The sequence below is a fragment of the Hydractinia symbiolongicarpus genome, chromosome 4, assembly GCF_029227915.1.
Source record: "Hydractinia symbiolongicarpus strain clone_291-10 chromosome 4, HSymV2.1, whole genome shotgun sequence".
Lineage (NCBI taxonomy): Eukaryota > Metazoa > Cnidaria > Hydrozoa > Anthoathecata > Hydractiniidae > Hydractinia > Hydractinia symbiolongicarpus.
In genome coordinates this window covers 14,855,677-14,868,149 of record NC_079878.1, presented here as the reverse complement: position 1 = coordinate 14,868,149, position 12,473 = coordinate 14,855,677, and positions in this window count along the sequence as shown.

Here is a 12,473-nt window from a genome sequence, read left to right as displayed (position 1 = left end):
CTCAATTAAATTTAATGCCATTAATTCCTGAAATAAATTGCAGTCTTTAATGACTACAAAATTTTTTTCCCTCGAAAGTACTTTGTTTCCTCTTACAAATCCGTCTTGACCATTTGTTTCCCGCATGGTTGTTTATCATTTGACCCACTATTATGTGTGTTGTTAGATAGATGTGCATATTTTACATGGCTATCCTCACTAATATCGAGGGATATACCCTGTCTATTATTTGCAGGAGGGGCCATGGCTTATATGGAGAGTCCTAGAGTATTTAATGCTCATTTTGAGCTACGCAGACCCAATTAGAGCCCGCGCTCTACTAGACAATTCCCAGGAACATCCAACAGCCCACACATGGAGCCTTCTCCCCAATTTCCCTAACATGGCTTGGGTTAACCCGGGGCTATCGTAACATTCACTCGCCCATGTTGAATCGCCGTCAAGAGGAATCGAACCCCAGTTTCCCCCACAGAGTAAGAGAGCTATAACCACTAATCTACGGCACCACATTGTTTTGCACGTCTCATATCGTTTACTGTAATTGTCCAAGGGGGCCATACCCTTTGTCTTAGCTTCATGCTATTAGGTATGGTCTCCCTTCAATAGCATTATATATTTTAATTTTGTTACCCTGACTAATTATTATATTTATTTATTTTCTATATTATATATATTTATTTTCTTTTTCTTTATATTTATTTTATTTTTATTTTAATGGTATATAACTGCTATTGATAAATAAAATATCTATCTAACTATATTGGTGAATACGTTTTTATCAAAAAACACATGTCAACAAATATATCATCAACAGTAATTGGCGGTTCTTCTGGCTGGGAAATCTGATGACACAGAAGATATACCAGAGTATAAATTGGTTAATGCTAGGGATCGTGGCGGTCTATGGAATGTCAGAAAAAAGGTAATTTTAATTTTTACAGCTGCCGAGGAACATTTTCGTTCATATACCAATAAAAGGTGCAGTAAAATTGATGACAAGGAAATAGTTTCCTTTCTTATGAAATATTTTAATGTGAAGTCAAATTTCACAAAAATAGTTAACCTCTGCGATGTATCACTGAAAAAAGAAGTTTCTTTAAATCTTCTAAAAGACCTACTCATACTATATGCCAGAGTGAGAACATTTTCTTTTGTCAAAGATAAAATGCAGGTTCACAAAATATCGGCTGATACAAAGAGATCAAAATCTGTATGCACAGAATTAAAGAAGAAATCATCCACCCTGGATCAAAGTCATTGATAGTACTGCAACCACTAACAAAACAGCTATTTTTATAGCTACACACCTATAAAAATCATTACCTATGGCATTATTAGTAAGTATATATATAAACTGCTTTTGTGAATTTTTTGTCTCAGTTCTAATAGAGAATACCAAATTTAGTAGACTAGGTGCAATTCCTAGCTGAGATATGTTGTATTCACTGTATATATACTTAACATGTTAACGAAATTGGTGCATTTAGGGTTAGGCTTTGCTGTCAAGTTTGTTGATGAATGTTTTACAGATTTTTGCGATATTTTAGCAGCACTGTCACATTGCATGCAAATTTTTTCATCGTTAAATTGTAACAGTGAACAATGCATAGACTGACGATATTCTGACTGTTGTGAGGGTATTTTATCAGAATGAAGACAAAAATTTTTCGAGATGTTATGTTTCTTTAAGTGGTGTGAATGTACAAGTGACAAATCAATAACTCCAGGACAGAATTTGTAGGTGGATACAACATTTATTAAATTTGACAGTGTATTATTTCGGACTGATCGTTTATATGTACTGTATATTTCGTATCATCAGGAAGACTCCATGCATAGCCTCGCATAGTAAATGACAAACTATCGTCAACATATATTTCAAACTGTACACTGGAGTGAATTAGATCGCACATCCAAACCTTTACTGAGTCTGGAGATATATCTACACACCAACTCTCTGGAAGCTTTAGTGATTTTACTCGGTCGATGAAGTTGTCAAAGGATTGATAAAATATGTGTTGGTTTTGATCAACAGTTATTGTACTGTTTTTTCACAGCATTCTTTTTCATCTAAATAAACAACAGGTATAAGAGAGAGCATTATTAATAGTGTTTTCAATGTTTACATAGCTAAAAATACATAAAATAGCACCTACGTTGTATAAGCTGACTCTGTTGAAAGTGTTTTTCGCATACATGTAAATTACGTTTTCTAATCTGTGTCCTCAACTTATTATCAACAACACGATCCTTCGTAATCACAGCAATAAGCTTCTGTCTTTAAGATGTGTTGCACTCATCATTTCTTTGTGGAATAAAAAATATTCAGATGCCAATAGTTCTTCTCGAAGTAGAGCAACCAAATATCGAACAATTAACACCAGGCATAGCAAATTACAGCATAAATAAAAAATTACTTAAAAAAATATAAGTTTTGCTAAGGTTTTCCGCTTGTTTTTTAAATTTTGGTGCCCCTAAAAGTAGTCTAAGTAGTAGAAAATGTAGGAACCCGAGTTATTTGTCGGGAGCAGAGCGCGTTGGCACGAGTCTCGAGACTATTCTTTGTGACTATGGTTTGATGAATCAGTTGGCGTGTCATTCCTTTTCTCGAAGTTCTCGATCCTCTTATACACAAGATTGCTGATTTCAATAGCGTGGATGATATTTTCGATTAATTGATTTCCCAACCTCGTTCCCAGAGCATTTTGCCTTGTTAATGAAGTTGATATCGGCGAAATTGCCCTGGAACAGACTGGTCACATGATCGCCTAAATGTTATGATAATTATAACTGAAAAATAATTTATGAACAGTTTTGCCCTGCAGAAATTTGTGTCTAACCTGCTTAGGAGTTTTATATGTGAACACAACAAGAATACAACAAATATGGCGGTCGATTTATTTTGTAGAGTGGATAAATAGGCCAGCTACAGTTTTGCATCAACTTTAAGGAGGCTTGTTTAAGAAATATGTTAAAAAAAGATATCATTTGTCTTTCCCAGCAGAAGTGATAGTTACCTAGCTAGCATATACCGTCCAAATTACGTGAACGTCTTAATTAATAACTAGTAACCATTCTTGCGGTCGGAATGTTCTCCTTCGTTGCTCTCCGATGGGGTACAAAGTGGAATTTTCACGCTCAAACCTTTTCAGGAGCAACCTTAATTAAACAGAATTTACAAGCAAAACAGCGTTTAAATGTCGCAAAATGGCAAACATTAAGCAGCATCTAAAACATATTAAAAATTTGACTAAAAAAAAGAATTTCTTTCAAAAACGTAGAGAAAAAGCCCGCACGCGTCTCGTATGTGTAGTTTACCTTGTGTTTTTAGGAAGTCTGATGAGGAAGTTGTGTTTTTGCTTATTGCGCTTATTCACTTTCCCAAAAAAAGTAGATAGATACTCCTCTGAGCAAGCGAAACGAAAAGCAACTTTGTTTTCTCGATTAATAAAGAATAAGCAAGTAAGCGTGTCAAAGTTGATATATTTGCTTTTTTGCATGGAGAGAATGCGGAGATGAAAAACTACTTTGCTATCGCGTATAAGCAAATAAGCAAAAAAAGGTAGACAGAATTTCTCAACCGTAACAAGATGAATGCAAACAGTCCACTTTGTTCGTGTTTATAAGCAATCAACCAAAGATGGACGATAGAGGTAGTGTGATACTTTTAGGTTTCTGGATGTCTATTTCTATTACTATTTCTTATAAATTTCAAGTACCCAGTGTGTATTAGTATGTATAGTTTATTCCCTAAGCTCAAAATCAAAATTTTTTTTGTCTTGAGATGATTATTTTAAAGTAGCTAGCTATAGAGTGACACTAATTTTGAAGGTACTGCCTGCATCACATATAGTTTACTCCTGTCAGGAATCGAACCTGAACCTTTTACGAAATTGTATCATAAAAATCATACCATTTGATCACAGGAGTTTAGACATTTAGTAAAAAAATTATTATACCACAACAACATTAAAAATTGATAAAACGCACATAAATGATGACCAAATGAAGGATTTTGAAACACATTTTGCTTACTCAATTATGGCCAGTTTTCTTGACTTGGTCTTTGTATACACATCACAACCAAGCAGTTGATCAAAATTCTCAAAAGCCAGGGTTTCATCACGAATCAGCAACACAGAAATAGATCTGTAAAGAAAGTTACCATCTCCACTGACACTGCATAACAAAAAAATCAGATAGAAAGGTAAGTATGAAATAAAAAATATTAATAAGATTGGTAAGATTTTTTCTATCCATATTGTTCTAGCTATACAACATATGTCAAGTAGTCTTGGCAGAGGGCACCACTACGATGACTTGGCTTGAAAATTGTTGGATACGTTTTCCATCCTTAATACAGCTCTGTTTCCACTCGTCATACTGGCTCAATATTCAGTCAAAATCCAACCACTAGTGTATCTTGCTAGGTAATCACAAATTTCTTGCGCGAGCAAAATATCTGAAGTTCACGGCTTAAAGCTTACCTCCCACTTTAAAAAAAGTAATCGAAAATCAACTCAAAATATTGTACTAATTACGAAAAAAAATTTCTTTTATACTTATTCAGATTTGTTCGCAAGATATTCGTTGTTGAAGTTGTAAAATATTAGCTGGAGAAGAAACTTTGTGCCAGTCGCCATCTTGTGTCCCTATTGTAAATAAATTCCTTCGCGGGAGGGCTTGTGACATCAACCCCCGGGTGGTAATTTCGCTAACTCTGCCGTGGGCCATGTTAACCTGCAGTAAGCTGAAGTTGGCCTCAGATGAATTTGTGGCGCTTTTGAACAGTCCTTTTACTTAATTCTGTTTTTTTTTTTTTTTTTTGCTTTTGGTGTTGAAGTGAAGACCAAAGGCTATAAAAAAGTATATATAATTTTAATCGTTTTTGGGACAAACTAATATGTGATGTTGGATTGAAATACAGTTGTTCTTACTCTTGATCCACCAGTCATAAACTCAATGCCATTATTTGGTAATGTTGACTGTGCCATTTTTGTTTTGATCAGATGGAGAGCAGCTTTTTCAAATTCTCTCGGGATATCATTTTCTTTATTTATTTTAAAAACATTACTCAATAGTGGCGACTTTTGCCCGATACACATGCTGAGATGATTTTCTTTGCAATATTCCTCATGTTTGAAAACTTCACCACATTTTTCGCAACCAGTTTTCAAATTACTTATATACAGGATACAGGAATTTCAACAAGTTAGTCCATTTTTTTACAAAGTCACTAAGAAATGGGCGTTAAAAAACGCAAGGCGTTTAAGGGCGTTTTTTACTTAGCGCATAAAACCCCATTTTAAAAATATATTAAAGCCAATATGAGGAAAACCAAGCATGGACAGGTCTATATATTAGCCAGTTTTATACTAAGATTTAAGCCGGTTAACTTAAAATGACATGTTTCATAAGTGACCGGTTTGTACACCATGTTGAGGTCAAAATTTCTGCACGCTTTGAAAAAAATCTTGAGTATTTTAACCCCTTTTAACCCCAGGAGGCATTTTTTTTAAGAACTACAAATTTTTGTGTACCGCATGGCTTCTCTCTACGCTGGAGAGCATATTTCAATAGATTTTTGGTGACCAGCCGAATAAGAGTACTGTTTTATGAAACCCTGTGTGAGACAAAAAAGCAGAATAAAAGTTATAAAAGACAACATAAAATTATATTTTATAAAATATAAAATAAGCCATTAATATAAAATAAGCCATTTTCTGTTTTTTATAGCTTAGTGATTTTTTATCTTATTAGTTCAATAATAGTACAAAAGTTTTTCTGCACAATTTATCTGCATTCTAACTAGCTAAAAACCATAGTCTATAGAAGAAGAAAAAAAGGTTTTTCTTCTATAGACTATGCTAAAAACACATTAAAAACATTACAAAATCTACTTCTACCTAAACAACATCCATCGATAAACAAAGTTCACCAGAAAATAGTATTTTCGAGGTTTTGCAAAGTAAACCATTCTTTTAAGCTAAAATCGTTGATTTAAAAAGAGCAGCTTATTCCACTTCCCACCTGCTTTCAATTCGCAAATTCGTAGTGCCATGCACAACAACTTTCTTTATCCAACTTAACTAAAAGCAAAACTTTAATAAAAAAACATCATGCGTTTTCTTTCTCCAGCTGCCAAAATGATTTGTACGAACACCACACATGCTGCTACGGCTTCATAGTTTCATATTCAATTCAGCATGGAAATCCCTTCACAAGTCAGTCGCAATAGCTTTATCAGGGGGTAGTTGTACAATTTTTATCAAGTTCTTATTTCTTTGCTGTTTTATGACCTTGATAACAAATCTTCAAAAGTAAATATGTTGTTTATTATTTTTTTTTTGTTGCGAAAAACTATTGAGCGACGAAGTAAAACATCATTTATTTTTGGTTTTAACGGTTTTTAACGGCATTTCTCGCCTTATTTGACTTACTTAGGTTAAAAATATGGGGGGTGGCTTATGCTTTTTATGGTCACATGTTACCATTATTTATATTTTCACCCCCTAATACAACAAGTAAGTCGAAGTACATCGAGAATAAATTAGGGGGTATGCACTACAATTTTAGCAGTGAATTAAAGCAAATAACTAAATTTTGTACACCCTAATAAAACAACATGCAAAGTTACTTGCAGGATAATTAAGCAGCTTCTTACGTATTACGCCATATCATCGATGAATATGCGCTCAACTATATGATACATGCATGTGTGTATTATGTGTAGAAATTCTATAGAAATTCAACCCACCCAGAGCTATTACGAGTGCCACCCTGGTAGATTTTTGTGCTTAGGCGAAATACTTTTTGATTTCCGGCGCGTAAGGCGGAATCTTTAAAATCGCCTTGGAAGATGAGAGATAGGGACCACCTATAGCCTGTGTCCAGAATAAAGTATTTTACCCAGGGCCTGGAAGTTGTTTAATTTCTTAAATGCCGATAGAAATGCGTTATTTGATTTTTTAGCCAAAAGGATCTCAGATTGTCAGAATCTGATTTCGTGGCTTCCTGTGATGCTTTGTCTCGAAGCTCTTCGGGTTTCAGGTCCCACAGGCCAAAGTTTCTTGCCTAAAACAGTCGGTTACCGTTCCTCTTGATATGTTTGAAACTCCAAATCAATGTTTTGCAAAACAGGATGTTTGGTCGATGAGACTTCTCAGATAAAAAAATGCTGTGTATTTTAAGCTAGCTAGTTTGTTACTTAGCTATGTTAAAGTGTTTTACATTTGCGATTCTTCAGAGTGTTTAAAGCTCTTATTTAAGCTACAAAATTCCCTAGCATTTCTGTCCAACTATTCGGCGATTCGGTTTGATGTCATAACAATTTCTTTGGAGGTGAAAAGTTTCCGTATTTTAGGTGAAGAGAGTGCAGAGCTAGACACATTTTGGAGTTTTAAGAACAATGTTAAAAAGTTTGAGCAAAGATAATTTTTTGGAGCAAAATCTAGATAGCTAAGCATCATTGCCAGACAGATTTTTATTGTGATCAACCTTTCGTTAGTTAATTATACTTCCATTTCTACATTTTTACCATTCTTCCCCCTACGAACTAGGTTTGTTTTCACCCAGCAAAAATTTAAAAATGGTGGATGTAGCACAAATGCGATTCGTCAATTAAGCCAAATGTCAAGCATCACTACGGCAACAAAGCTGAACCGAATCGCCGAATAAAATGGCTTTCCTTAAGTAGTTAGGGATCAAAACCATTACCTTTTTTCAAATATCAGGTGAGCAAGCAACTGACTTAACAGTTTGGGAAACAAAACTGATGATTAATAGCCCAAAAGGTTCAGTAGTTTTCAGGAAATTTTGACCGGTTTAAGCTACATTTGCATGTAGCTAGCTAGCTACAGACTGTATTGCATACAAAGTTTAACATAAAGAACGTAAAATAAGTGTTGTCTTATATTTAACACGACTATCGTTAAAATGCAGCATCAGCAGCAGATCAGAATTACAAACTTTGACAGACAAATCTGCAGTGCATTTTTCTCATAAAATTCTTTATGAGCTTTATGAAATTTTATTTTGTTTTGTACACAAATATTCAAAAAACATTTTTTTCCAATTTGACTATGGACCGTTACATTGTGTTACAACATTTTGCTCCATAAAAAACCTGACATGCGAGCTCAATATGTATGTAAGTGTGTCGTAACTTACATAAATGGGCAACAATTACAATTTTTTTTATTTCTTTATACTTTGATTTCTTTAGCATCTAAGTTATTGAGTTCTATGTTGCTCATTTGTAAATGCCCTAACTTCTGAGTACTATGTCAGACAACATACTGATTTTGCCTCTGCTAAAATAACTGAACTTAAGGCACCCAAAAATTGATACTACACATTTCGCATATATTCTGCAAATTGAAGCATTATTGTGTACCACTCATCCACAAAAATAAGTTTCAGGAAAATTTATTGTGCAAATAATTTCTACCCTAGGCAAGTTAGGCTCTTACAACAATTTTGAATGCATATTGAAGTTCCAATTAAAAGTTGTAAAGGTAGTTGCATTGCTTATAGCCTGGAAAAGATTTGAGGTAGGTAATTATACTTGTTATGCTTCATATTTCCAAACCTTTTTAAAAACTTGCGAAGTTTTGCTAAAAACAATACTACACTCAGGGTTTTTTACCCAAACATAATTCCACATATCCAGCCTATAAATCCTGCAATGTAGGATTCCCGCTAAACCCACCTTTATTTGTAGGTTAAAACACTAATCCAGTGGTGAAGTAATTATAGAGTAAATATAGTATTCTTGGTCACTGTTGAATATAACATTTTAGGGATGCTTTTAGGCATGTTTAGGAACTTTCAAAAAAATTAAATATTTATGAAACTGCCGAAATTTGTCTTTGAACACGCAGGTATTCTTCTTGGAAAGACAGACATCACAAATATTTGGCGTTTTACAGCATCACCTGATTTTTTTACCAAAGATTCATAAAATGGTGAATAATGTTATTTTATCTTGCATTTATACCTGTCATCTTTAAATATATGGGCACAGAACAAAATCACATTAATGGGCTAAGATTATTTTGAGTTCTTCATATATGTTTTTTTAGTATTTTTCTTTCTTATTTAGGTCAGCCATAATCTAACACAGCCATCATCAGCATTTCCGAAAAATGTTGAAAGAGTAAACTGCAAACATTAATTTGTGAAAAATGAATCACTAAAACTAATATATATTTATATAATTTATTTTAGTTTTATTTTGGTTATTTAATAGTATTTACTTCACATTATTTTTTTAGGAAACTAGACTTCTATGGTTTACTTTGTCAATTTTACAGAATTTCTATCATCAAATTTTTAGAACTTTTCAGGTAGATCTCAAGTTTTTATACTTTTTTAGAACTATGTGTAAATCTGCATATACTTTTTTATTTATTCAGATGTAATTAAATTGAAGTATAAATTGGGTAATTTGTCCCCCATATTTAAAACTTTTCAGACGAGGTTACTTTAACCCCTTGTTTTATATAAGACCAATGTTATAAGAACATGAACCTCAGACTCACAACCCTAGACTTAAATTATTGTTTTTACAACTATAACTACTCAAGAAATGGAATAGTCAAAAAGCTTCAAAAAGCCATTAAGTCACATAGTTTTGCGCAATTATTCAATCATTTATCCTGTTTTTAAATTGGAAATCTCAGCCTTGGGTCGACCATTAAACGTTTTGCTCTGTGGAATGTTTCTCTTGACAAGGCGGAAATCTTCAAGCCTTAAGGCTTCTTGTTGGAAATTGCAACAACAAGGTTTTTGATAAAAATTAAGTACGTCCAACCGACTAGCTTGAGATGCCCTAAATCCGCCGCTGCAGTCTAAGGTTAATTATTTTTTTTTTGTTTGTTTCAGTAGTCCCCATTGGAAACAATCCACTAACTATAGGTTTTTGTGATTTTCTGGACTAGCCACTAGTAGTAGAAGGGGATGAATATAAGCGGTTTTCAATTTTCCACGGTCAAACCCTTATAAAAATTACATACAGTTTTTTTACTTGTGACATCACAGATTTTATCATGCCTCAAATGACTAAAAAGATCACGTGACCCCCACATCCATCAAATCTGCTGACATCATCAAAAATCTACGCATGCGCAAAACCTTCAACGAGCGATAGCCTTCGGTCTGACAAAATCCCACGGTAGTTGCCAGGTAGTTGCCAGATCTTCGATCTTGTACAACCCATTCATCATCTAAATTCGAGTAAGCCTTTGATCAGGCCCTACCTTACGGATGGTAAACTCTTTGTCGCTGTAAATGTTCAACCAATCGAATACTGATCGACTTTAGAGCAATCCTTGTATCCTGCTCTAGGTAATCGTCAAAAATCGTAGGCTTCTCGATGTCAGTGATGTAGAGTTGCTTCATGTTTATTCTTAAAGAAAAGATGAGCCTTTATTCGTACAACCCGAAGGCAAAGTATGCGCCTAGCCATGGGAGATATTTGGAGAGACTTAAGGGGGATGACCTTTCAGTGCAGAACATCGTTATTGATGCCCAAGGGTCCTCTGACATTTCTCTACCGGGCTCAGTTAGATTTCGACGTCTAAACAACCCCTTCAACAAACAAAACTCCAGCAACTGGCTCGCGAGTTTGGAGTACCCGGCGGTGAGCAGGAGTGGAGGAACGAAACCATCTTCAGTAGTTGGCAACTTCATCGCAAAGATTATCCTGCTTCAGGTCCTAGCTATCTTGACGAGGACTTGTGGAGTCGCTGGATCATTGAAAAATCCCAGGGCCTCACTCGTATTGGTATTGAACGGTTATCCCAAAGCGTCCGCTTCTATGCCTACCTAATTCTCGAAAGCCAGGCAAATGCAAGATCTGGAATCATTGGAAACCACGGCAGCGCAATTGATGCTCAACGCCTGTACCTGACGACATTTAATGACCTGGTAATTAGACCTAGCAATACAGGAAAGAAAATTGCCGAATTTCAAAATGTGCTGAAATATGCGCGGTCCAATGTGAATTTTATTGTGTCCCATGGCGTCTATATGATTCCCAGTGACATGAGCCTTCATATTGGAAATGTTGTAAATTTCACAAACAAAATTCTCATCAGCAGAGAGTATTTCGCTATCGGTGTTAACCCTCAGATTAACGTTAGCGAGTCGACTAGCCCCGCAGAACAGAGTTCCAAACATCAAGCACCAAGACGAGAAAAGGGGGTAGCCGTTTGCCACACACTCTTGAAAGAGGTAAGCATGATGACAATAAAGCTGCCTTGATTACAACTGGGGTAGGGCTAATCATTGCCTATATTTGATTAAAGTAAGGTCTAATGTGTTTTTTATCAACAGAGTCGCAGACTGCGCTAGCAAATTAGACTCTAGCTTTGCGATCTACGATTTCCCCCAACGTAGGCCACAACAAAAGCGACGGCAGCAGCGATTGTCGTGTAGAGGTGTTTGGCTGCGTATTCGACAACTTTTGCTGCTACTCTGAAAAAGAACGAGACAACCGTGCCAATGATGTCTGGCAGCGCCGCACCTGCCTTACCTGCCAGGTATTTCAAAAATTTTCCAAGCCTTTCCAGCTGTTTTTGCAAAATGCCCTTCCCAGCGGCACTTCCTCCTGCGCCTGTTGTGGAACCTCCACCTGTAACTGCGGGTACGATGGTGAAAATCAGTAAACCAACAGCCGAGACGATACTTGCTATAGTAATCCCTTGCTCCTTGAACAAGATTCTAAGCTTTTCAACCAGAGACTTATCGCCTTCTGCAATTTTCATCAGCGTTTCCTTAATTGCTTTCAGTTGACTCTGAGTGTCGGATGATAGTAAACCGTGTGCTTTTAGTGCTGCTTCCTTTAGATCTTGGAGTCGTTCTAGATCTTTCCTAGTCTTGGCAATGTCTTCGCTTCAGATAGTTTTCTGTTCCTTGGATACTCCAGGTTTAGCTTTCTTCGCCTCAAGTCTTTTTACCTTGGCTTCTGCTTTTGGGATCTCGCTGTCGTAGAAGATCATCTTGCTTTTCAAGTGCTTCAGGTTACCCCTTACCGTTTGAAGCTCGAGGTTGAGCCCTCTTCTTTCACGCTCTGTGAAGGCTTCACCGGTGGATGACGTTTCTGCCATAAGGGTCTCCGTTTCAACAAGGACATTCCCTAGCAATGGCATCATTTCAATATCATCGGCTATCTCCTCGACATGAACAATCTCGTCCAGGAGTTTTTGAGCCATTGCTTTACTGCCTTTGTTTGGTGTTGTATACTCTGTAAAGCCCATGGCTCGCAAGCGGTTTGTACCTAACCTCTTCCGTATCTCGGCAACGCTCCGTAATTCACCATTTCTTTTCGTGATCTCTATGCCATCGAAAAGAAGCTGGTTTCCTCGTGCCTCAAACTCGTTGTAATATCTTGCGATTGGCTGCCTTAGCTCCTCACCAAGGTGTTCGTAAAGACAATCGACATTTGATTTTAGTAGGTCTTCCCTCTGCCT